The sequence below is a fragment of the Ambystoma mexicanum genome, chromosome 7p, assembly GCF_040938575.1.
Source record: "Ambystoma mexicanum isolate Mex_15411 chromosome 7p, UKY_AmexF1_1, whole genome shotgun sequence".
NCBI lineage: Eukaryota > Metazoa > Chordata > Amphibia > Caudata > Ambystomatidae > Ambystoma > Ambystoma mexicanum.
Window position 1 is genome coordinate 624,725,540 of NC_090939.1, and position 27,662 is coordinate 624,753,201.

General features: G+C 43.0%; 1 pseudogene; it reads left to right on the forward strand.

Moving 5' to 3' along the window:
• LOC138525968 (SET domain-containing protein 4-like) overlaps positions 1-27,662 on the forward strand; it is a 105,793-nt pseudogene that overhangs the window by 50,381 nt on the left and 27,750 nt on the right.

Below are 27,662 nucleotides of genomic sequence, written 5' to 3' on the forward strand. Positions count from 1 at the left end.
TTCACACTGCTTGCCTGGTCCAACACCTCTTTCTCTGGGACCTCTGAAAACAAAGCTGTGTCTACCCAAGTTAGTGCCAGGGTATCCCACTACTGTGGTGCCTCAGTATCCGGAGGTACTTAGCAATGCCGGTCCCAATCTCGCTGCAGATGGGCATCCTTGTATTGACTGGACTAACACAGCTGCCTGGGTCCATTAGTTTCCTTTCATACATGCACAGTATGATGTGCCCTGCAGTTGCAAGGCTTACACTTACTTCAACTCCAATTGGAGCATTGAGGGGAAAACAGAGCTGGGAACAGTGTGTCAAACTCTCATTGATTCCTTGAGTCTGACACACTTGAGTCTGCTTCTATCCCATGTGTTGCCACTTGCTTGCCTGTTCCTCCACTGCTTCCCACTTGCTTCTCTGCTCCATCCTGCTAGGATCTGCAAACCGGGGTCTTGTTCTGCTCTTTCTAGTCTGCTCCTTCCTTGACTTCTGACATCTTGCCGACCAATGGCCAATGCCCTGAAGCTTGGTACCCATATCAATTTACAGAGTGATGCCTGCATTACCCTCCCACTCACCAGCTGCCTGCAATATCCTCCTGTTCACCAGCTGGCTGGATTATCCTCTTGCTTGCCAGTCAACAGTGATTACCACTGAGCTTGTCAGCTATCAGTGGTATTTGCACTTTCTCCACATCACGATAATTGTGGATGCCAGTTCCTTTTTGTAGTGGGTAGTCCTCACCATTCCTGGCCCTGGTGTCCTAATTGCCTGATCGGTAGAGTTAGACATCACATGTCCAATTTCATATTATATGGAAATACGCACAGGAATCAAACTGGACCTGCACGAGTGAAGGAGGACCAAGCAATGAGATGCCAAGTGCAGCAGCATAGACACCTAGCTCGTTGTCAAGAGGAGGTTGAAGAAACACCATTTTCTGTAATATAATTTATGCACACATTTGCAATTGTAAAGACTATGGGCCTCATTACGAGTTGGTGGTACAGAAGAAATGGCAGTAAAGGAGTTGCCGCCTCTGTACTGACAGTTTCCAGCACAGAACACATCTGGAAGTAATCCCTCCACGTTACCTCCAACGATTTGAGATTTACCACAGTGGAATTAATGTTGCTGATAAATTTGGGGAAATCCCCCTACAGTCCAATGGACTGCAAAAATAGGGATTAGTACTGTTTGACATCACTCATAATTCTGCGGTAAATCTGCGAGACCGAGCGGCAGTGATGCTAGATCGATTTGCTGGTAATTCCATTGGAATGACCGCCAAACTTTTAATGAGGCCCATTGTGCCAATACCGCTGGTAGTATCACGTTTTTTCACAGTGCTTCATGTTAGATTCTTCTATGCACTGTAACAAACCTTAGAGCATCAGTAATTATGTATGGCTTTCTGGATCTAGACCCATCCACACCCAGGACGAGAAGCGGTGTCTTCAGATTGGAACTCATCATGTCCAATGAGACCGCAGCTATCCTTTTATTCTTGCAATAGACTTTAAGCGCCCAGGCGAGTTTCAGAGGCTGCATCGGCGCTGTCTCGTGGAGCACCTGTGTGTTTTGATATGAGCAATCAGCGAGGCAGAGTTCCCAAACGACCATGGCAGCTGTCCTTAAGTGGCCTCACATTTGAACAGGAAGTGATTACTAATCAAAAGACAGAACGCTATCTGAGACAGATGGAAGAGAGTGGCATTTAAGCGTCCCCAACGTCAAAGCTACGCGCCGCATTGCATGAAATTGTCCTGAAATGTCAGTCTCCCTTCAGGGAAATAATCAGGTTACGGGGAGAGTGCGCTCACGTAATTAGGCGGTCCAGCCAGAAGCGGCGGGAAAAGGAGAGCTCTCTGATTCTCAAGCAGCACTGTTAACATATTAGCCCCCCTTTCTTATACCACTCAGTGCTGGGTGCAAATAAGACAGGTATTTGAGAGACTGTAAGAAGGGTTTAGAATTATAGAAGAATGAGCGCCGTCATACTCCTGCTGAGGGCCTCCACGTGATCTGAGCATTCTTTATTAAATTACATTGGAAAATGTGCATGTGCAAAGCCCAAAGGATCTAGTGGGGAACTCCCCTGGGCAGCTTCCCATTCCATCAGCTTTTAGCCCACATGAACGGTTACAGTCCAAGCACACACACATCATGCTTGAATAAGCCCCCCTCGGGGGCTCTCAAGCCCAAACTGTAAGGCCACTCAGCACTGGAACCCCAGACATCTTTCACCCAGACTGGGACTCTTCAGAGAGGTGCAGCTCCAGTCCCTCCCCACAGCACGGAAGGCACCTATAGCATAGCCCCTGCCACTTAGGGAGACCAACACGAAGTGCAAAGGATGGAAAATGTTTCATTAACCAGAACCACTGGCAATTACTGTGCGCAGCTTTCCACGCCAGGGTTTTTTTTAATTCCTCTGTGAAATTGCAAAATCAGACAAACATCCAAAATATTGTGTAAAGAATACTGGCAGTACCAGGCATACAATACAGCAATTTCTCTCTCTCTCTCTCTCTCTCTCTCTCTCTCTCTGTGTTTCTCTCTCTCAATGGGCGTGATGCTCATTTAAATGTTATTTTCACAACACTCACAACATTTCATGTCTATAATATTGAAGCATAAGTACTGCTTCAGACAGCCTTAGGATTTCAATGTGAGGATAATATGACATCTGTCACTTCATTTGGGGCTATTGAGCAGTCTTGCTTCTTGTTTCTGGAAAATTTTAGATGAGAATTATTAATATTATTACTATTATGTGGGTATTTATTGAGCACAGGCCTAACTTCAGGAAGCAACATTGTGCTTCTCAAGGCAAAGGGGTTAGGACATGGTGAGGTAAGCAGAGATATAAGGCAGGGTGGAGCTAACATTGTGGGAGGGGAAGGGCGGGCAATCTGACAGAAAGGGACCGTCAAGCAGCCAACGGAGGAAGCAGGGGGAGCAGATCAACCAGTCTCAAGTTAGGTGGGAAGTGGAGGATGTGTGGACTCAGATGGTACAGAGGAGCCATTCCTCAAAGAGGATGGTCTTGAGCTCCATCCTCCATCCTGAAATGTAGAAGCAAGGGGGTGAGCCTGATGGTGATGGAGTAGGTTGCAAAGTCAGGGGGCGTAGACAGAGAAGGTCTGTTTTCTTCTTTTTTCCTTCCTGCACTGTTTGAGTAAAAGTCTCCACATGCCCTTGCTCCTGTTGGATCACAGGCCTCCCAAGATGCTGAGTTTCTTAGGGAGGCAGCTTGGGGACTTCAAGGTGACACCCTTGTAGTTGATGTAGCATGATTTGAAGATGATACATGCTTGCAGCAGTAGCCAGTGCAGTTTGATGAGGGTCAGGTGATGTGTTTGAATTTGCAGAGTCCTTTGATGAGTCGTACCGCAGCAAGATACACTCATATCTGGGGTGCCAGAGTAGTCGCTGGAAGGCCTTCCAGACTGGCATTGCCTACATCCAGGTGTGAGAGGTCCAAGTCTTGGACATCAGATATGAATGTGATTTCTGAGCTAAAGGGCTTGATTTTCCCCTGTGAGAAAGTTGGTACCAAGCCATTTGTCTTTTTCTTACTATGTGCTGCTTGAAGGAAAGGTGTCTGTTGATGTCAATCCCACAGGAGTTGGTGTAGGTTGCCCGCTGGCATGTGAAGATCTTGAGGTAGTGTCTTTGGGGTAATTTTCCAAATGCACATAATGCCAAAACAGGTGTTTTGATGATGCTGTTACGTATTATTGCACTCTGGCAGATTCCAACAGTTTTTGAAGGCGGAGTGCAGGCCTGGAATGGAATGACTGTTTCTTCCGGACTTACCCTCTCCATCAGCAAAACAGCGTGGTTTTACAACAGCAAGACATTTTCATGCTGGGCTACAACCTGCAGATTCCTGTGGAATCCATTTTTTTTTGGACCTGGTAAAAACAGTCATATTCCACAGGAATCCATTTAAATGCAGTCAGACATGCATAACTGGCATGTAGCATTTACACTTTTTGCAAAACAGAATGTAACACAAGCTGTGAAGGTGACTGTGGTGCTTTTACAGTACGTCGTGTAAATGTGGCCAGTTGCACGAGAAGCCTCAAGTGTAGAAAAGTGCAAACATTGGCGGTCCCCTCCATACAACTATCACGTTTCGCTCAGTGTGTGGAACAACTGGGGGTCATTATGTGATTAGCAAGATAGACTTACTGCTCATACTATAAACCAATGGTAGCTTGGGTGGTTGCATCATCCATATGAACCATACCGGCAGCACCGTGGTGAGGGTCCTGTAGCTCTAGGTGGCAGGGCAGTGGCATCATGCTGTGGATGAATGAACCAGGATGTGGCATGTATGCATAAGCCAGTCTAGACAGAGAAATGAGTCCTTGCCTATGCAGGCACACCCAGGGAGGCTCCCAGGCATGCTGCAGTGAGCCCTATGATCTAAAATCTCAGGTAGGGTGTGGAGCTGCTCAAACCCAGAGAAAAGTACCCACTTTGAGTGACCCATGTGACCCTGTCTCTGCAAATCAGTGAAAATAAACACCTCCTGCCCTCTCAAAGTGAATCTTAATCTGAAGACAGGACTAATGAGCATAACTCTTAAGTGAGTCAGTGGTTTTCCACTACTGGGTTTCCATTATACCACACTACTGTGCACTATTATACTTTATTTCATAGTTTTCCTGTACATTGATTAAAATCTTCGGGCCTGAGCTGACCCCCATTTTAAACAATCTTTCTGCTGCTGCATATACTGTCAAAGAAATCCAGATTTAACACTTACAAATTCTACAGGGACACCATTTGGGGGTTGACAGGGGTTGCACCTGCGACCCTTAAGGGTCTACCTTGCTACCCCTGTGATCTCCATTGCAACCCCTAAAACGTTTAGTTTTCTTTTAAATGGAAGCTCCTGGGCTGTTGCCAGCGCCATGCGGCTCATTTTTCTGGAGTGGCTGGCTTTCTTGTTCAGGCATCTTAAAAAAAAGTACAGGGTGCTTCACAAGTGCAACACTTTGAGCAGTGACCCTAAATAAGAATGAATAGTAATAACAAATAATGTGTCTTTCTGGAATTCTACACAATAATTGCTAGACTCATTAAAGTTTTATTTCAGGCACGCTTCAGGGAGTGGGTCACTAATTTAGTCTGTTCTTAAACACCTCTAATTCACAATGCAGACAGAAACGTCCAAAAAGCATTTAAAGTCGAATAAGCATCCATTTTGGACGATGTATTTTACCTTTCACAAGTTGCAGTTATATCATGTTTTTTTCTGCCGTTGTCTCTGTTACGATCATCACAAGACATCCTCGGTCACTTGACAAAATCCTTGTGCCTAAAAGCTTGTTTACAGTGTAGAAATGTTTTACCATTGCACATAAAGTGGACCTTGATATCATTTTGCCACAATTAATGCTTTGTTGTGATGTATCTATCTTTCATATCTCCATGGCATGCTGTTCAGGATGTTTGTTTGCATGTATGAGGTAACGAGTGACTAGAATACAGGATAACGTGTGAGTGAGCTGCTTTCCCTGCGCTACTTAATACACAGTTATGAACTTTCCCAATGGTATGTATTTTGCCAACCTCTGAAGCAGGCTTGACATGTGGCCAGCTTTGCACCAGACCTACAGATGAACTGGCCTTCTGTTTAGTTACCAGTTTAATGGTATCCACTTAAGAGTGTAATTTGCTTTCTGACTTTGAGAACATTGAGACATGTAATTGCTCATTTCACTATAGCCGGTAATAAAGCTATAGCCAGTAAGATAGCTCAATGGGTTGCACGCTCGCTGCTGCGAAGTATGTGTGTGTGATCTGAAGGTTGCAGGTTCGAATTGTGGCAAGGCCAACTCAGCCTTTCATACTTCAGAGGTAGATAAATGAGTACCAACACAGGTTGGGTGATACTGTATGTGTATTTGTTCTCTATAAAGTGCTATGCGTAAGTGCTATTTAATAACACATCATTATCATTTGGCCTTGGACGTCTGCTTGCATTCACAGTGATTTGGTAATATGGGCCTATACACACTGATACTCACGATACATATGGTGATTCATTCTTGTATAAAATGTATATCAGTGATATCGTAACCATATTTTTCATAGTTACTTAAGAAAAATGCAATGTGATGCCACTTCCTGTTTTGTCCAGGGGTGAAAGGTCATGCGCGGTTGTTTCTTGTGATGTCACTTCGGGTTGGGGTCAAATGACATCACTTCCTATGATGTCACCAGAGGTCAAGGGTCATGTGATGTCACTTCCTCTGCCTCAGGTATTTTGGTGCAATGATGTTCCTGAACTTCTCTCATGCGGAGTGCTGCTGATTACTGCCCTGGAGAATTTTCACCCAAAGAAATGAACCATGAAGCAGCAAAAAAAACAAGATGTTCACGGGGATTGGGCAAAACGTATATGAAAAATGGCATGTTTGTCTTGGTTTTGGATATTAATTTTAGCTATACTTTTAGATGTCTGTGTGAGATTAATAAATCTTCTGTTGAAGACAATCAACAAATAGTGTCACAGATGCAATTTCTTCGGTCATCACGGCACAGGACTTAGTGGCCAAGGCAGTTACGTATCGTGTTCGGCGAGCTCTTGCTTGGAAGGATCATGCTGTGTTGTATAGTGGGATTTACTGTAATTTGGTTCAAAAAGAATAAAAACATAAAGAGGGATACATTACTTCTCTTTTATTTTATTCTTAGAGCGCCAGCATGCCCAGGAAGTGTTTGAGGCAGAAACAAATGCACAGAATGGGAGGGAGGTAACAAGGGTGTGACAAAACGACATGTTATATGAATGTGTGCTGGTAGTATACAGCTATTGTATGTTTTTGGATGTCTTTTGCCAGGAGCTCTGATGTGAATGATATCGTGCGTGATGCATACGAAGCAGTGAATCGAGACAGAGGGGTACTTCATGGCAATGAAGTTCACTATTTAAACATCCATCCCGCTTTCCGTAGGATAGTATTTTTGAAGAAAATAACTAATTGAAAAAAGGTAGGGTGAAACATCCAGTGAAAATCGACATGTGAGAGGACATATCCAAGCACAGCCCAGAGTTAACAGCCATCATTGAAAGACAAATGGACATGTGTCTTCTGTAAGCAGAACATTGTCTGTTGGGCACTGCTGTCACGTGATATGTTTTGTTCATGGGACACAAGTCACCTAAGAACAATGATGGACCTTGACCCAAAACATTCATCCTCTGCTATTTCCATAGCCAATTACTGAATTGGGTGGTTATTCTGCCAGAGCTCTGGGTATCTTGAGAAGGTCATTCATTTAATGTATTTATTTTGACTTCTTATGAAGAGTGAACCAGGCATAAACAGTTAAAGTGCAGTTACATAGAATTAAACAACAAAAAGGAAAAAAAAGAGTAAAAGCAACAATCCTATTAAACATCTGAATATACTCCGCATCCTAGTTATATTACACCAAAAACGACTTCCACAACCTAGCTTTGCATTATTTACTAAACATTAGTACCCGGGCCGCGCGGCTGAACAGGAATACTGTGTGGTGATTGGCTCATTTGCGAGCCATACCACACGGTATTCCCGCCCACGCCGTGCGTGCCAGCTACTCTGTAACTACAGCCCCGGGGGCATTACCTGGGGCGGTATTGGCCCGCAGTCTCGTGGCTTACTGCCACAGTAGGTAGATTTGAATGGTTAACTAGGAGGGAGGCATATTAGTATATGGGCCTCATTACGACTGGGGCAGTATTCCAGCGGTAAATCTGCCGGAATACCGCCCAATGGAATTACCATCACCACCACTCTGTCTGGCGGATTTAAGTGGTGGTGGCGGTCTTAGTCCCGAATAATTTGGAGTCCATAGGACTCCATTGGGGATTTTGGCAGAATTATCGCTAGTGGAATTCCACCGATTTTGCTGATTCTTCAGCGGAAAGTTAGAGGATTTATGTCCAGTATTATCCCGGAGGTATATGCCCCACCACCATATTAGTAACGAGGCAAGCCAGGGAAAAAAACAAGACTTTAGGTAAGGGACACTGAACTCTTGGCAGCCTGCAGACATAGTAGCTCATGGCCGCAAAGCCCAAGGCCACTCCAAAGTCTAAAGATTTTCACTAATGAAGGCTGGCTGCCCCTCATGTTCTGCCTTATAAGTCAAACATGCATGTTTGAAATGCTTACGCTGCTATAGGGTAAGCCAGTGAAGATCATTTAGCGGCTGGGTCACCTGTTTTAAATTCTTAGCACCAATCACCAGTCTGGCATCCCCATACAGAATAATCTGATGGGGGGCAAGCCTCAGCAAAGCAGGCATGCCAAACAGGACAGAATTCTCCCTTTCCACCCATGAGATTACCCGAACCCGAACCAAAGTCGGAATGTCTCTTGCCAGAAGGTAGCGCATTATAGCCCTGAGCGAATATCGACATGCATTATAAACCTTTGCAAACTACTAAATATGAGAGTAACACCTCACAGACAAGTCAAGCAGAAAGCCAAAAGACTTCAGGAGGAAGGAGGACAGAGATGGAACTACCCATCCACAGCCAGTGTGTACATCCACATCTGCAAAGGCGACTGGCAACTGGCTCAGAGATGAATAGATTTTCTGTCTGGGTGGCATACCGATGTTCTTGGCACAGCTCACAGGGTATTTGAATGGTGTTCACAAATTTAAGAGGAAACCAAAGATGTTGGATACATTAAAATTTTGGGGGAGTGATCCTTACTACAGACCATTGCTTTAGAATAATTGATCATTTCAAAAATGATTGTTTCAGTTGTTGAGAGAGATTATGCTGCAGTCAACTTGTGACCTGTACACTCAAGTTCCATGCTTCCCTATTTTTCTCACTATCAGTGCCGCCCAGAGTTGATCCTAAGACCTGGACCCTCAGAACCGTCATGTCTCTCTCAGTGCAGCCAAATTACCTTGCTGTCTCCCACACCTAGACAGGGTATACGTGTATTGCAACAACTCCAAACATGTTATTTACAGGTACTGTTTTCGAATAAATAGTATATTATGAATAAATAAAATGCATTTAATACAATAGGTTAAATCCAGAAAGTGTTCTGTCAATGGCCATAAAGCTGAAAAGGTTGTTGGCAGAAGTGCTTGTATGTTCCACCAACTTGTTCCAAAAATGGCGACATACTGACTATAAAGCAGAACAAATGTCCGTAGTGGAATTTTTGCATTATTAAAAAACGGATTAAAAATAGCACTGAACATAGAACAAATGCCAGATCCACGCAACATAAGTCTGTTGTTGATTTTTATTATGTCAATAAAAACAAATTCAAAACAAAATGGCGGCAAACATGTAACAAACGCGGGAATCACGCGATTATCATGCCGCAGGGAAATTATTGCTGTCTTACATTGGAGCTAAAATAGGTCTATGTATGTTGTCTAACGCTTAAAGTAGTAAAATGAAAGCAGGAATAGTCAAAAGATAAAATAATTAACTGACAAGGAACTTTACATTATTTGTTTTGTTTGGAAAAATACACATTCATTTGTGGCGATCATGGATATCCGGAAGAGAGTTGTGCAGCCACAACTGAAATTCGAGTAATTGTGTACAATGTTTAAGCAATTAATGGAATAAGGTAGCTCCCATCACAATTCAAGTAATAGACCCACAATAAATATAGCACAATAAAAGTAGCGGGTCATAATAAAAATGATTATGTTGTTCTACAGAATATATTGATAAATGTAATGAGAAATCAGACATTTAACAATGACGACCTGTGCAATTAAATAGTTGTGTCAATTATACAGCCTAGGTGATATAACATGAGTTTGAATCTCTATGGATTTTAAGAAAGGGACCAATGCTCACAATAGGGTGGGGGAAATGATGGCTAACACACCTTTTCTTAATCAAACAATATAGAAATAGGAATAGAAACGAATTAACACACAAGTGGGACATTTCATTATGCCTGGGCACGGGGTTCACTAATTCATAACAAAATAGAGATGTGCAAAGGAACGTGCTTTGATAAAATAGAATTTCTTTAAAATCAACGCGCAATAATACGATTGACAAAGAATGTAGATTTAATTTTTTTCGCAATATCTTTTCTTTTTTTCTCCTTCTTTGTGCATGAACTATGTTGTAACAGGACAACAATCCAAATTTATGTTTTGGTTTTATATATAAAAGATTAAAAGAATAGCGAATATATTAGAAACCGATGATCACTAAATACATGTTGTGAAGAAGCTCACTACAGGTTACCAATATTACTGGTCAGGCCAAAACAGTGAATTGGATATATTAAGTCATATTGGATGGCAGTAAGTCATTTCTAGAGGCGATAAATTATATTTACAATATGTGATAGGTACTTTAGCTATGTTACAAGGAAGATACAACTATCCTTGGATAAGGAATGAAATGTGTGGTCACAAATCTGTATAATGGAATAGTTGATATTATAAGAAGAACACCTTTGATGAATGTAGTCAAGAATTTCTATTTACTACAATTGTAGCGCAGTTCGAAATGCATGCACAAGTGTTGACAAAAAGATGACTACGTCATTTATGGCAACTACGCCTCGCCCGCCTCAGTATCGTAAAGGAGAGAAATGCTATGCAATAGGTCGACCATACCAGCTTTATCTAAGACCGATACAGGAGGAAATTGACCCTATGTAACTAAAGATGGTGAGAATAAGCAAACTCACTGTAAACGGACGCACGCATGTACAATGGACACAAAGCAAATATTCAATCACCACGAAAGATGCAAATATTAGGTCAAACTTGCATTTAGACACAAAGAATATCACTTCCACCATTAAAGACAAAAAGAAAATAACATAAGCAATGTACAAGTCGAAACGCAACATGAAAGATATGAGCACATACTTTACTAATATACAAATGCAAACAGTAAAAGGCCACCATCTTTGTTGAAAGGAAAGTCGCAATATGTATTGAAATAATTAATAGAGGCTTCAAAGCCTCATGAAAACTAAAACTGCTAAATTCACTAAAATATAGATTCGGGCAGGGCGCAGGCAGTGGCTGCACGGCCCATCTCCAAGGTTACTAGACGATTAGGGAGGGTTTGGATGGTTCAGAAGAAGAACAGGAGATAACAATTCCCAAGGCACAAGGCATATTTATCTTAGATTAATTGAAGAACACCCCACCTTCGAATGCCAGGTTCAGACCAATTATAAGTTAAACCTCCACAAGAAACGGATCAACCAAGTCCCTAGTGGTTAGAAAGGTAATAACACTTATGTTCATATTAGCTAAAACTCAATAAAAGCAGGGTGGAATCATTCAGAATGTGATTCTCTTACATGTGATCCATAATTGAAGAACAGTGTCTATTCATTGCCCCACATGCACCTTTCCAGACACAGGGCACCATACAAGCTCAACTACAAAGTGAATCACTCTGGCTAATGGCCTAGAAGAGTAGGGATGGTATTCTCCTTGAAATAAACAAGTGGCTTGTGGACCTTCCTCCCCTACTACCATTTTGGCTCATTGGTTGATGACCTGTCATTTGCTCAAGGTTGGAAAGTAAGATGCCAACCAATAAAAACCTCCAATATAATGCTGCTCTGTATATATTGGACTAACCAATAAGCTACCATAAAGAGGACATGTATTCTCTATCATCAATTTAGAGGTGGTATAAGGTGGAGCATCACAATAACCAATTAGACAGATAATCCATATGCAATGTATGTATAGTCTATTCCTTTAACCAGTCCCTCAACCCCGTAGGTTTTTGTAACCAAGATTGTGATGTGAAGTCAATGATGACATATTTTCTGCTTTTAAAGTATTTTCATGCTCTAGAAGAACTGAGAGCTCACAACCATTTTTCACGTATGCAGAGATAGTCAAGGTAAATGGCAAAACCCTCTCTATTAACAATCCACATACAGCAGGGGTGCTGTATGTGGATTGTTAATAAAGCAGGGTTTTGCCATTTTCCTTGACTATTTCTGTGTTTTAGTCTGGGATTTCCTGGCCTACCAGTTGTGCTTAAACTGGGGTTTCCCAGACCATTATTACATATGGTAGTGGCTCGGATGGTTGGCAAATGCACCCGGACTGTAAAAGTTCCCTGTCGTAGCATGAAGAACTGTGAGGTGGCCTGTGGAGACAAGTATTACGCGTGAACTAAGAAAGGTCCACAAGAGCCCCCTTGGGCAAATCCCTGTCCAATCCCCATGGGGCACCCAGGGTCGGACTGGCCCCTTGGCCTTTCGGCCCGTGGCTGGGCCGAAATCGCCCATGGGGAGTGGGGGCCGGTTTCTGGACATGCCTGGGCCGGTTTAGAAGAAAACAAATGGAAAAAAATATTAGTTTTTTTCCCCCAAATTTTTCTTTTCTTCCCAAAAAGCCTTTCATCCTTCTTAGGCCGATAAATGAATACCATCACATGTTGGGTTATATTGTGTGCATATTTGTTCTATAAAAAAGAGTTTAAGCGTTAAGTGGTATACAATAACATATTATCAATTGGCCTTGGACGTCTGCTTGGATTCCCAGTAATTTAGTCTACTTAGGAACAATGCTATTTGATGCCACTTCCTGTTTTGTCAAGGGGTGAAAGGTCATGTTTCATCACTTCCCGGGATGTCACCTTGGGGTGGGGTCAAATGACATTACTTCTGGTGATGTCATCAGAGGTCAAAGGCCGTGAGGCGAGGGGTGGGCCACTTTTTTGAGGCGAGGGTTGGGCCACTTTCTTTTGGGTGATCGGCCTATTTGTTGTCCCAGTCTGACCCTGGGGGCACCCCACAGGGTGAAGGCGACTGGCTGATTGAGAGAGGTTCGATAACGGACGTCCACAGTTGCAGAAGGCATCGCACTACACCTTGCACAAAGTATTATTGAGTGGTGGGATATCCAGAGACAAGGTCATGGAAGATACCTCAGTAAGATGGGAAGACAGCCGTATTATGTTATGGTATTCATGTGTTTAGTGATTTCTGGGCAGCAGCGGTAGGGTGTAAAGTGGTTTGGTTTTGTGAAAAGATGTTATGTTAAAGGTACTTATATAGCGCACCATCACCAACGGAATTGGTCCCAAAGCGCTCTGGCGGATCTGAAAACGAGAAGGTGGGATGGGTTAGTAAGGTGAAGAGGGAGTAGGATAGTAAGAGGAGTGGTGTACTGTTTGCAGCTTCAACTCGGTAGACACTGGGTGCTGAGCTTTGGTGCAACTATCGGAGTCAGTCCGCGTGTGCTGTAGGTGCGGTGTATGTGTTGTTGCAATGTGGTGAAGTGCATGCGGCTTGTTGTGAGAGAGATGGTTGTGTGAGTTTTTTGAGAGAGATACGTATGCAGAAAGTTTGAGCTTCTGTTGATTAGTGGGTTATCTGACACAAAAGTGAAGTTTTATGTCTATTGATGTAGATAGCAGAGCATGTGAAGTTTTGGTTTGAGCTAAAAGGGCCTGGTCTCAAGCATGGGAAGCATTTGTGGTGCCTGCCCAAGTAGTAGTTGTAATGAAGAAGGTGTTAGGAGGTTGACGTAGAAGCGGTGGAAATAAAGGGATATATTTGTGGAGGGAGAGTGTGAAGGAGGAGTGAATATGTATTGAGCGGAACTAGAACAGAGGTTTGGTAAGTATTGTCAGTCTGAAATTTGATGTGCCATCACGGGAGACACTCCCCTTATGCATTTATGTAAAGCGTTTCCCCGGTATGAGGACAAAATAATTAAATATCATGCCAAGTGGGTTAGGGACACTGCAGGAAAGATGTTCATTCCTTGGCCACAGGAAGGGATCCTTTTGAGATTGGTGCTGCAACACATGACAACATATTTGTATGCCGCACACAAAGGGAAGTAGTTACAAAAAGCGATTAGCCATTCTTGAGCTATGGAAGATGTATGGGAATGAGACGGAAGAGCCACCTGTGAGAGAGTGGATGCTTAATCAGCATGAAGGGGAGGGCATAGTGCCCTTGGCTACTCCTCTGCCGCAAAGCATCAATCTGTCTTCCAAAATACAGGGATTATATCCATTGAAATAATGAAATGGGTAACACCCAATTTTATCAAATAAAACTGTTCGTATGGATGTTTTGCTCAATTTGGCTGCTACCATTTTGGTCGTGGCTGAAAATACCGAACGTGAGGTGTAGGGGTCACAGGGGTGTCCCTCGCTCCCCATGTTTGGTATTTTAGAGGTTCGGGAGTGCAGGGTTGTCCCACGCATCCTTAACATTGGTTGCAGGGTCAAAAATTGATTTGGTCCCCATTTTGAATGAACAGTCAAAACGGAGGCCAGAACAGTAACACTGCGAGCAGTCCACCCGCGAACAAAACATATGCAGGTAGACAACCCAGATCCCTTAAAAGCAGTGACAGGATACACTAACCCCACATATGCGCCTTCGCTTATAGTAGCAAAGATGTTTTAAATGGAGCAAAAATAAAGAGGAGAGCAGGAGAAACAAGAAAGAGAATGAGAACGAAGATACAGGAAGAGAACGAGAAGGAAAGGAAATCGGAGGTAGACAGAGAGAAGCAGAGAAAACGAAAAAAAACAGAGTAAGAAACAAGAGGAGAAGAGGATTAATAACTCTTCTCTTGAAGACAATCAACAAATAGTGTTGCAGCAGAAATCTCTTCAGTCATCACGGCACAGGACTTAGTGGCCGTTACGTATCATGTTCAGAGAGCTCTAGCTTGATAGGATCATTCTGTGTTGTATACTGAGATTTACTGTAATTTGGTTCAAAAAGAATACAAACATAAATAAAGAGTGATAGCATACTGCTCTTTTATTTTATTTGTAGAGCGCCAGCATGCCCAGTAAGTGTTTGAGGCAGAAACAAGTGCACAGAATAGGGGGGAGGTAACAAGGGTGTGACAAAAAGACATGTTATATGTATTTGTTCTGGTGGTATACAGCTATTGTATGTTTTTGGATGTCTTATGCCAGGAGAAATGAGAGAATAAATGAAGAAGAAAATGAACAGGCAAGAAAGCAAAGAGAAAATAGGGAAAGGGAGAAGAGACAGGAAGAAGAAGAAGAGAGGCAACGAGAGTTGGCGAGAGAGAGAGAGAGAGAGGAACATGGAAGAAGAAAGAGATTGAGAAATAGAAAAAGAGATGCAAAAGAGCAGAGAGAGGCAATGAAAAGAAATCAATGAGATTGTTAAGGGGTGCATGCTCCAACAGAAGGTGAGAGACAACGAGCGAAAGCAGAGAGAAAGGGAAAGGAGTTTAGAAAGACTCCAGAAGGAACTGGACTAAATACCCAAAAGGTCTAATTGGTCAGTTGAAGGTGAGGAAGAAGCCATGCAAAGAAGGTTTGGTAATTTGCACAGAAGAAGAAGGGAAAAAGGTGTCTGTGCTGTAGTGTGAATCAGAACAGAAGACAATCTCCACATAGGGGGAAAGGGAGTGCATTGGAAGTTTGTTTGTTTGTTTGTTTGTTTGTTTGTTTATTTGTTAATTTGCGCCAAACCCGTGGGTAGCCGGGCGCAACAGTTTACATGAAGACTTAAGCTTGTTACAATGTTTGGCATGAGTATGTACAATACAATGGCAAAAGAGAGCAAATATATGTGAGACTGTATACAATCATATGCATATAAAACACAGCGGCAAAAGCAGATATATACAAGAATATAGACAAGCATGTACCCAGAAGCAAGGCATGTCTTGGGGTGTCTAGGCGAAGGGTAGGTCGTGGCTAGGTAGGAGGCTGGGTAAAAGTTATGTGTCATTGGCATGCAGCCAATTGATTATCTTGTGCCTGAACTTCGAGTATGGTTGTTCCGTTCTGAGTTCAAGTGGTAGTTTGTTCGAGCAGTGAGCAGCTTTGACAGGAAAGCTGGATCCTCCTGCGGTGGAGCGTTTAAACCTTGGAATCTCTAGTTCGGAGGTGTTAGCCGATCTCGAGGGTCGCGAGGAAATGTTCCTGTTAATTTTTTCCATAAGATACAGGGGGCTAGGTTGTTTAGACATTTAGATGTGAGGGATGCTGTTTTAAGTAGAATTCTGTCCGTTATTTTTAACCAGTTGACCTCTTTCCTGGAGTTAGTGATGTGCTCTCTGTACGGGATATTTAATGCTGCTGTTAAGGCATTTTTCTGTAGTCTTTGAAGTTTATCAGTGATATATTTGTTGGTTCTAGAGTACAGGGCATTACAGTAATCTAACCTAGACATGATAAGGGCATTGGCTAAAGTAATGCAGCTGGCACTAGAGAGGTAAGGTCTAGCTGCACGGATGAGTTTGCAGGTGTAGGTAGTGGAGGAGGCGAGGGAGTTGACCTGCTTCTTGAGAGTAAGGGAGGAGTCCAGATAGAATACAAGGGTTTTTTTTTGCCACCGACATCACCTTGATAGGGTTGTTATCAATGCTGAAGGATGTGTAGTTTGGGCATAGTTTTTGGATGTTGACTTCAGAGCCTAAGATTAGTAGTTCTGTATTATCGTCATTCAGGCAGAGGCCGAGTGCGGCCATCCATGCCTGAATGATGGTGTATATCTTGTTCACCAAGGCTGAGTCTGTCTTGTAGTCGCCCGAAAGGGGTATAAGGATCCGGGTGTCATCTGCGTAGTTCGTGCAGATGACACCCAAACCGTCTAACTTGTCAAACAAAGGCTTGGGGAAGATATTATACATGGTGGGGGAGACACAGGATCCTTGTGGGACACCACAGGTTATTTTGATGGGGTCAGCTGCCTTGGTAGTGGAGAAGACTCGCATGGTGCGATTTGCTAAGTGGACTGTATCGGACGATTCCCCTGAAGAGACTAGAGTTTGAAGATCGGGAAGATGAGGGAAGTGATGGAAGTGGTGATACAATATTTATGGTTGAGGAAAGAGAGGAAGATGGAGAAAAGGAAGAGGGAGAGACTGCACAAGCCCCTTCTACAGGCATAAGGACAGGGGAAGAGAGAACATGGTTAGGTTTGGAAGGATCAGAGAGAATGCCAGAGCCTGTTAATCGTGCCCATCTTCCAAAGGTGCAATCAAGACGTTTAGAAGACAGAACACCTTATGTGAATAGGGTGAGAAATGTACCAGGATGGAAGAACAATAATTTGGCAGGTGTGACACTAAAGACATTGGGTCTGACTTTAGTTGAATAGAATATAAAATGGATGCAATTCTCATTGCTGGAAAAAGGGGAGGACAAACGCATTGTGTTCTGTGGGCACAAATGGACAAGAATAATTTAATCTGTAGACTCCCAATGTTGACATCAGGAGCATGCAAATAGATTTATGAATTAGAAAGAATGACAGCGTTAATGAAATTAGCAGTGGGTGACATAAAAAGCTTGCTTGCTGCCATAATCAGAGATAGAGAAGACGACATTTGGAAATTAGCTGGTTATTCTGTAGTGACGTCACAAAACACCAGTCATGATGGAGCACCCTTTAACAATTGTAAGACCAATTTATGGAAGGCACTCATGTTACAATATCCTGATTTGTCAGACATGATCGCGATTATGACATGCAAATGCATGACGCCAAAGACCCGGTTGCCTATATTCAGGATATTCAAGAAAAATGGGAGCTCGAAACTAGATAAGGGTGCATGCTGCAACAGAAGGTGAGAGACAACGAGCGAAAGCAGAGAGAAAGGGAAAGGAGTTTAGAAAGACTCCAGAAGGAACTGGACTAAATACCCAAAGGTCTAATTGGTCAGGTGAAGGTGAGGAAGAAGCCATGCAAAGAAGGAATGGTAATTTGCACAGAAGTAGAAGGGAAAAAGGTGTCTGTGCTGTAGTGTGAATCAGAACAGAAGACAATCTCCACATAGGGGGAAAGGGAGTGCATTGGAAGTTTGTTTGTTTGTTTGTTTGTTTGTTTATTTGTTAATTCGCGCCAAACCCGTGGGTAGCCGGGCGCAACAGTTTACATGAAGACTTAAGCTTGTTACAATGTTTGGCATGAGTATGTACAATACAATGGCAAAAGAGAGCAAATATATGTGAGACTGTATACAATCATATGCATATAAAACACAGCGGCAAAAGCAGATATATACAAGAATATAGACAAGCATGTACCCAGAAGCAAGGCATGTCTTGGGGTGTCTAGGCGAAGGGTAGGTCGTGGCTAGGTAGGAGGCTGGGTAAAAGTTATGTGTCATTGGCATGCAGCCAATTGATTATCTTGTGCCTGAACTTCGAGTATGGTTGTTCCGTTCTGAGTTCAAGTGGTAGTTTGTTCGAGCAGTGAGCAGCTTTGACAGGAAAGCTGGATCCTCCCGCGGTGGAGCGTTTAAACCTTGGAATCTCTAGTTTGGAGGTGTTAGCCGATCTCGAGGGTCACGAGGAAATTTTCCTGTTCATTTTTTCCATAAGATACAGGGGGCTAGGTTGTTTAGACATTTAGATGTGAGGGATGCTGTTTTAAGTAGAATTCTGTCCGTTATTTTTAACCAGTTGACCTCTTTCCTGGAGTTAGTGATGTGCTCTCTGTACGGGATATTTAATGCTGCTGTTAAGGCATTTTTCTGTAGTCTTTGAAGTTTATCGGTGATATATTTGTTGGTTCTAGAGTACAGGGCATTACAGTAATCTAACCTAGACATGATAAGGGCATTGGCTAAAGTAATGCAGCTGGCACTAGAGAGGTAAGGTCTAGCTGCACGGATGAGTTTGCAGGTGTAGGTAGTGGAGGAGGCGAGGGAGTTGACCTGCTTCTTGAGAGCAAGGGAGGAGTCCAGATAGAATACAAGGGTTTTTGCCACCGACATCACCTTGATAGGGTTGTTATCAATGCTGAAGGATGTGTAGTTTGGGCATAGTTTTTGGATGTTGACTTCAGAGCCTAAGATTAGTAGTTCTGTTTTATCGTCATTCAGGCAGAGGCCGAGTGCGGTCATCCATGCCTGAATGATGGTGTATATCTTGTTCACCAAGGCTGAGTCTGTCTTGTAGTCGCCCGAAAGGGGTATAAGGATCCGGGTGTCATCTGCGTAGTTCGTCCAGATGACACCCAAACCGTCCAACTTGTCAAACAAAGGCTTGGGGAAGATATTATACATGGTGGGGGAGACACAGGATCCTTGTGGGACACCACAGGTTATTTTGATGGGGTCAGCTGCGTTGGCAGTGGACAAGACTTGCATGGTGCGATTTGCTAAGTGGACTGTATAGGACGATTCCCCTGAAGAGACTAGAGTTTGAAGATAGGGAAGATGAGGGAAGTGATGGAAGTGGTGATACAATGTTTATGGTTGAGGAAAGAGAGGAAGATGGAAAAAAGGAAGAGGGAGAGACTGCACAAGCCCCTTCTACAGGCATAAGGACAGGGGAAGAGAGAACATGGTTAGGTTTGGAAGGATCAGAGAGAATGCCAGAGCCTGTTAATCGTGCCCATCTTCCAAAGGTGCAATCAAGACGTTTAGAAGACAGAACACCTTATGTGAATAGGGTGAGAAATGTACCAGGATGGAAGAACAATAATTTGGCAGGTGTGACACCAAAGACATTGGGTCTGACTTTAGTTGAATAGAATATAAAATGGATGCAATTCTCATTGCTGGAAAAAGGGGAGGACAAACGCATTGTGTTCTGTGGGCACAAATGGACAAGAATAATTTAATCTGTAGACTCCCAATGTTGACATCAGGAGCATGCAAATGGATTTATGAATTAGAAAGAATGACAGCGTTAATGAAATTAGCAGTGGGTGACATAAAAAGCTTGCTTGCTGCCATAATCAGAGATAGAGAAGACGACATTTGGAAATTAGCTGGTTATTCTGTAGTGACGTCACAAAACACCAGTCATGATGGAGCACCCTTTAACAATTGTAGGACCAATTTATGGAAGGCACTCAGGTTACAATATCCTGATTTGTCAGATATGATCGCGATTATGACATGCAAATGCATGACGCCAAAGACCCGGTTGCCTATATTCAGGATATTCAAGAAAAATGGGAGCTCGAAACTAGATAAGGGTGCATGCTCCAACAGAAGGTGAGAGACAACGAGCGAAAGCAGAGAGAAAGGGAAAGGAGTTTAGAAAGACTCCAGAAGGAACTGGACTAAATACCCAAAGGTCTAATTGGTCAGGTGAAGGTGAGGAAGAAGCCATGCAAAGAAGGATTGGTAATTTGCACAGAAGTAGAAGGGAAAAAGGTGTCTGTGCTGTAGTGTGAATCAGAACAGAAGACAATCTCCACATAGGGGGGAAGGGAGTGCATTGGAAGTTTGTTTGTTTGTTTGGTTGTTTGTTTGTTTGTTTATTTGTTAATTCGCGCCAAACCCGTGGGTAGCCGGGCGCAACAGTTTACATGAAGACTTAAGCTTGTTACAATGTTTGGCATGAGTATGTACAATACAATGGCAAAAGAGAGCAAATATATGTGAGACTGTATACAATCATATGCATATAAAACACAGCAGCAAAAGCAGATATATACAAGAATATAGACAAGCATGTACCCAGAAGCAAGGCATGTCTTGGGGTGTCTAGGCAAAGGGTAGGTCGTGGTTAGGTAGGAGGCTGGGTAAAAGTTATGTGTCATTGGCATGCAGCCAATTGATTATCTTGTGCCTGAACTTCGAGTATGGTTGTTCCGTTCTGAGTTCAAGTTGTAGTTTGTTCGAGCAGTGAGCAGCTTTGACAGGAAAGCTGGATCCTCCCGCGGTGGAGCGTTTAAACCTGGGAATCTCTAGTTTGGAGGTGTTAGCCGATCTCGAGGGTCGCGAGGAAATGTTCCTGTTAATTTTTTCCATAAGATACAGGGGGCTAGGTTGTTTAGACATTTAGATGTGAGGGATGCTGTTTTAAGTAGAATTCTGTCCGTTATTTTTAACCAGTTGACCTCTTTCCTGGAGTTAGTGATGTGCTCTCTGTACGGGATATTTAATGCTGCTGTTAAGGCATTTTTCTGTAGTCTTTGAAGTTTATCGGTGATATATTTGTTGGTTCTAGAGTACAGGGCATTACAGTAATCTAACCTAGACATGATAAGGGCATTGGCTAAAGTAATGCAGCTGGCACTAGAGAGGTAAGGTCTAGCTGCACGGATGAGTTTGCAGGTGTAGGTAGTGGAGGAGGCGAGGGAGTTGACCTGCTTCTTGAGAGTAAGGGAGGAGTCCAGATAGAATACAAGGGTTTTTGCCACCGACATCACCTTGATAGGGTTGTTATCAATGCTGAAGGATGTGTAGTTTGGGCATAGTTTTTGGATGTTGACTTCAGAGCCTAAGATTAGTAGTTCTGTTTTATTGTCATTCAGGCAGAGGCCGGGTGCGGCCATCCATGCCTGAATGATGGTGTATATCTTGTTCACCAAGGCTGAGTCTGTCTTGTAGTCGCCCGAAAGGGGTATAAGGATCCGGGTGTCATCTGCGTAGTTCGTGCAGATGACACCCAAACCGTCCAACTTGTCAAACAAAGGCTTGGCGAAGATATTATACATGGTGGGGGAGACACAGGATCCTTGTGGGACACCACAGGTTATTTTGATGGGGTCAGCTGCGTTGGTAGTGGAGGAGACTCGCATGGTGCGATTTGCTAAGTGGACTGTATAGGACGATTCCCCTGAAGAGACTAGAGTTTGAAGATAGGGAAGTGATGGAAGTGGTGATACAATGTTTATGGTTGAGGAAAGAGAGGAAGATGGAGAAAAGGAAGAGGGAGAGACTGCACAAGCCCCTTCTACAGGCATAAGGACAGGGGAAGAGAGAACATGGTTAGGTTTGGAAGGATCAGAGAGAATGCCAGAGCCTGTTAAACGTGCCCATCTTCCAAAGGTGCAATCAAGACGTTTAGAAGACAGAACACCTTATGTGAATAGGGTGAGAAATGTACCAGGATGGAAGAACAATAATTTGGCAGGTGTGACACCAAAGACATTGGGTCTGATTTTAGTTGAATAGAATATAAAATGGATGCAATTCTCATTGCTGGAAAAAGGGGAGGACAAACGCATTGTGTTCTGTGGGCACAAATGGACAAGAATAATTTAATCTGTAGACTCCCAATGTTGACATCAGGAGCATGCAAATGGATTTATGAATTAGAAAGAATGACAGCGTTAATGAAATTAGCAGTGGGTGACATAAAAAGCTTGCTTGCTGCCATAATCAGAGATAGAGAAGACGACATTTGGAAATTAGCTGGTTATTCTGTAGTGACGTCACAAAACACCAGTCATGATGGAGCACCCTTTAACAATTGTAGGACCAATTTATGGAAGGCACTCAGGGTACAATGTCCTGATTTGTCAGACATGATCGCGATTATGACATGCAAATGCATGACGCCAAAGACCCGGTTGCCTATATTCAGGATATTCAAGAAAAATGGGAGCTTGAAACTAGATAACTTAGGGGTAAAACCATATCTATTTTTTATGACATATAATGTCAGGGACTGCCTGTAAGGTTTGTGCTCACCTGAGGTTTCCGGTGCGTTGAAGATGAAGGCGAGGTAGTCCTTTGGTGGAACTTGATGGTTTTGATTTCTCGTAGATAAGGGCAAGCTTCTCCTGAAGGCAGTCTGGCAACTGACGTTTAAGTAAAACTGGCAGAAAAACCCCCAGAGCAGTTGCCTGAATAAGGCCGGAAAATCCCTTATTGAAGGGAAAAAACTGCAGGTTTTTCAGTGTGTAGAGCATAGTTCAAAAACAAATAGAACACATGAGGAGTAGATGGAAAACTTCCAGGGTCTTAGTACCAAACAGGATTCCAATTCCAAGTAACCAGTGAATAAAATAAGAATAACAAAGTAGCTTGGCAACAGGAATGTAATCCTAAGGCAAGTAGGTAAGGTTGCAAGCGGCAGTAGAAAGCACTACCGCGAGATAGGAAAAAGCTGCAGAAATCAAATCTGGGGATCCAAGAGAAGTAGGAGAGAGTAAGCCAGTAGAAGACATAAATTATTACTTGAATTAGGGGAGCGCTGATCTAGGTATCACGTACCTAGTCTTGAGACGTGAAGTCTCCATGGTCAGTCCCGATAGAAATATGGCAATACTGGAAGTGAGAGGAGATTCAAAATGGCCATCGAGAAAGACTAGAGCGGCAACAGACATTTGGATATGTCGCAGCAGAGACCATGTTGGGGGATGCAAGGCACTGCAGAAGGCATTGGGACATGCGCCAGGAAGACCACAGGGACCAATGTCTCCAAGAGCCAGAGGGTTCAGATTCCAGCATCCACAAGGAGGAGTATTCAATGGGGTACACCCAGGTTTGGAGGGCATCCTCAGCAGTAATGGAGGTGTGGCAAAATGGGGCACATTTCCCCAGTGTGTCAAAGCAGGGGATGGATGCAGTAGAATTGGCAATTTCAAAGAGGGGGGACAGCATACTCTCCACTGTATAGTTTAGAACCACCTGAATATTATGCCCAAGATCACACGCAGTGTCAGACACAAGCGCCACAAATGCAATCTGCACAACAGGAAAGGCCAATATAAATACATAAAGCACCAATACAAACACAGCAATCCCCCATTCAGACACAGCAAATACTGATACAACCACAAGTACCCATACAACAGAACATAATGACATCAAGGAACGCAAACGTAGGGCCCCAGATGCCTAAACCCAGAATAGGGAGTGTGACCGTGGTGGGAGGAATCATTTCACCGGCACAGGAATTAACTTTTACCCACAACAGGACAGCCCACAGAAAGACTTGATGTGCTCCATCCTATCAGGTACGCCAGAATCTCAAGAGGAACTGAGAGTCGGGGTAACCATAGGTGACAACACATTTTCCATGTCCTTTGTTAGGGAGGGAACATACCCAATGTCAGGTATTGCCATGAATGCACAAGGTTTTTCTGGGGCAACAAGTATGTTTCCTTTCACTGATGACGTACCTATTACCATAGGAAAACATGACCTCTCTATGCCATTATTGTACTCTCACAAGACCCCAGTCAAAATAGTATGGACCGATTTGATGAGCAAACTGAAAATTACAATATCCTTCACTGACCAATGTATAATATGTTCCACTCCAGGGATTAATTATACAAATGCACAAGCATTTGTATCAGCATTTTATAGCCAGAAAGCACAAAGGGGCATGCCATTGGACCCTGAAGTGTTCCTTTATGGAGTATACATATTGTTAGCATGGCTTCCCAGAATAAGGGGCAAAATGTTGCAGCTATCCACAGAGTTTATGTTCACACTAGATGTACCCATTGATGAGGAAGAAGGGCAAGTGATTCCAATGGAGCTAAAAGCAGCAATAGTGAACAAACTTTAGACCCATCCATACCTACTAACTACTGTCCCATTACCACAGTGCCATTTTTACTTCATATTTTTAGATAAAATAGCATATCTCCAAATCCAACATTATCTGGAACAAAACCACCTTTTAGGAGTACGTCAGTCATGCTTCAGACCCCAATACGGAACTGAGACTGCGCTCATAGACCTTAAGGCACAAATAGATGCTCTAAGAGATGAGAGTAAGACTGCATTATTGTTGCTCCTCAATCTCTCAGCAGCATTCAATTTGGTGGACCATAAGATTCTCTGTAACCACTTGGACTCCGCGGCCCATTTCTCGCAAGAGGCAGTAGTCTGGATCCACTCCTTCCTCGACAACAGAACAATGCGTGCCTTCTCCTCTCTAGCAGCCGCTGACCCCATGCCCATTTCTTGTGGCGTGCCCCAGGGCTCCTGTGTATCTCCACTCTGTACAACATTTTTACAAAGCCCCTTTTTGATGATCTAGACGGCCTGGGTATCACCCACACTAATTATGCTGATGATACACAGATCCTCATCCCATTGACGGGAGATTATAGCAAGGATTTGGCCTTTGTGAATGGAGTGTACCTCATCATCCAGGCATGGATGGCATCTCACTGTCTATGCCTGAATGATGACAAAACGGAACTCCTCCTTCTTGGCACCACCTATAACCTTAACAAATTAGGCCAGAACTATTCCATCTTCAAAATTGACAATAATAACATTACTGTGGCTAAGGAGGTCAAAACCCTTGGTTTCTATCTAGACTCCACATTAACCTTCGCAAAACAAGTAAATGCTATGGCTTCCGCTACCTCCTACACTTGCAAATTAATCAGAGCAGCCACGCCCTTCCTCTCATCCAACAACTGTATTACACTAGCGAGAGCCTTGGTCCTGTCAAAGCTGGACTGTTGTAATGCCCTATACGTATTTGCAACAAATACATTACGGACAAGATTCAGATCCTACAAAATAACTCCCTAAGAGCAGCCCTAAATCTTCCAAAGAAAGCCAAAATTTCTGACCACAGAAGATCTGTCAATTGGCTATCTACGAAAGATAACATTTTCCTCAAAGCAGCCTCCTTGACTCATAAATGTCTTCACCAGTCCACCCCACATTACCTTACAGCTAGATTTACAAGACAAACATCCATCTGTCCTTTGAGAAAGGTGAATGCCAACCTCCTACTAGCGCCTAGATTTAAACGCACTAATTCTGGTGGAAGCAGCTTTCCAATCAAAGCAGCACAATACTGGAACTCCCTCCCTCCTACCTTAAGGGAAGATCTACCATACCTACAATTCAGATCCACCCTATCCATTGGATTAAGCAACATGACATCTGACATCATACTACACGCTAACCACTAGACCTTTCCCTATATACATACCGTTCTTACTGCGCCATAACATGACATTTTGTATTTAGTGTGCTTTATAGCGCCTTTGGCTCCATAATGCATAATTTACCCCTCTACTGCTTGCTCTTTGTATATAGTGTTCACCCACTTTTTGTATATTTCTATGGCTATTTTGTTTAATGATGATGATGTGCACAGCACTGTAAATGAAGCTGTACTACAACTTTGCGCTGTAATGTAACTTAAGCTTTACAACCCTCTTGATTCCTTTGCGCCCTGATACCTTTGGGTCTGGTGCACACTAGAAATAATAAAAACAAACAAACAAACAAACAAGACAGGGTGATTCTTCATGGGATTGATGATGAGGGAAAAAGTTGAAGGACACTGATAGCTCTTGACAAGGGACAGAGGCTGACCAATTTGACAGATGAAGACTTGTTTACAGATGATGACTCAGATGATGAGGTAGTGGCTAACATAAGCCTCACCTATCAACTAAACATGGAGAACAGAGAAGTGTCACAGAGAATGTCATTGGTAAAAAAGATAACGTCCTTTCTCCAGCAAGACTTTCACAGGTACCAAGCATATTGTGGACCAATAGTCCATATAACGTTGGCCTATTCAAAGGAGTAGAAGCAGTCAAAATGTAACTGAAACTGTGAGCTATTTTGCCAATAGTGAGACAGTACCCAATGTTAAGAGAAGCAGATGGAGGTATTTATGATACCACTTCTACTCTAGTGCAACAAGGGATACTAGTGCCATCAGAGTGGTGGACCCATAGAATAAATCGACAAGGTGGGTCGTGGAGATTTATTCAGGATGTATGCCCCTAAACAATATTGTTGAACCAGAGTTCTCATTGTTCCCAAAAGCAGCCACAATGTTGTGCAACATCCCATCCAGAGCTCAATATTTCAGTGGCAGTGTAATTGATTTAAAAAATGCATTCTTTTCAATCCCCCTTCATGAGGAGTCTCAAGACTTGACTTTGTTTTCCTATCGCTGGAGCAAGTGGAAACAAACAAGGGTTCCTGAGGGGTACGGTGAGTCCCTCTCAATCTTCAACCGAGTGTTCTAGATGGAAACGTGCACTTTGACAGCATAGTGATACAATACGTATACAACATTTTGGTGTGCAGTGAGACAGAACAGTGCAGAAAAGACTCAATACAGCTGATGGCAGTCTTGGCAGAGAAGGGGTACAAAGTAGACAAGGAGGAATCACAATACTGGCAGAAAGAGGTCTTGTACATAGGAATGTTAAATTCTCAAGAGGAAAGGAAAGTGACCCCTGAGAGAGCCAAAGTGATCATGAAAATAGCCAGACCAAAAACAGCGAAGGAGATGCAACATTTTCTGGGCCTTTGCAATTTCTGCAGGGCATGGGATTTCAATTAAAGTACATATATCAGACCCCTCTTAAAAGGACTCAAGGAAGCTCAGAAGGATGACAGTGACATAGCCTGGACAGGTGAATTGACAGAATCCTTTGAGTTAAAAGTGGCAAGATGTGCAGCATCCGTGTTAGGGATCCCTCATTACAGTGCAGAATTCTTTTTGGTTTCCCATTCAAATGGAGTAGTAATAACAGCAGTCCTCACGCAAAAAAACTACACTCGACACAAATCACTAGCATTTTATTGCAGGATCTTAAATCCAGTTAAGAGCGTCTATTATCCTTGTACAAAAACATCTTTAGCAGGAGCAGGCTTTGCAATCGAGTAGTCTGACAACATTACAATGGGCTGTACAATAATGTTATATGTAGAGTATGCCCTGTTTGCTATCCTTGAAAAACCGAAAAAGCACATGAACCACACAAAGAGCCTCTAGTTATAAGGTAATTATATCAAATCCGACAATGTGAATCCAGCAACATTCACAGTAGATGAAGTAGACTACATTCATGATTGCACTTAATATACTGAGTATCATGATGGGATATCACATGTTAAATAAAATGCCCTAGGAGGGGGGGAGTCCTCTTCATTGACAGTTCCCCGTCTATTGATCAAAACTCGGGAGAAAGGCACACGGGAACCGCAGTGGTAAAAAAAACTGAATGGCAACTTTGAA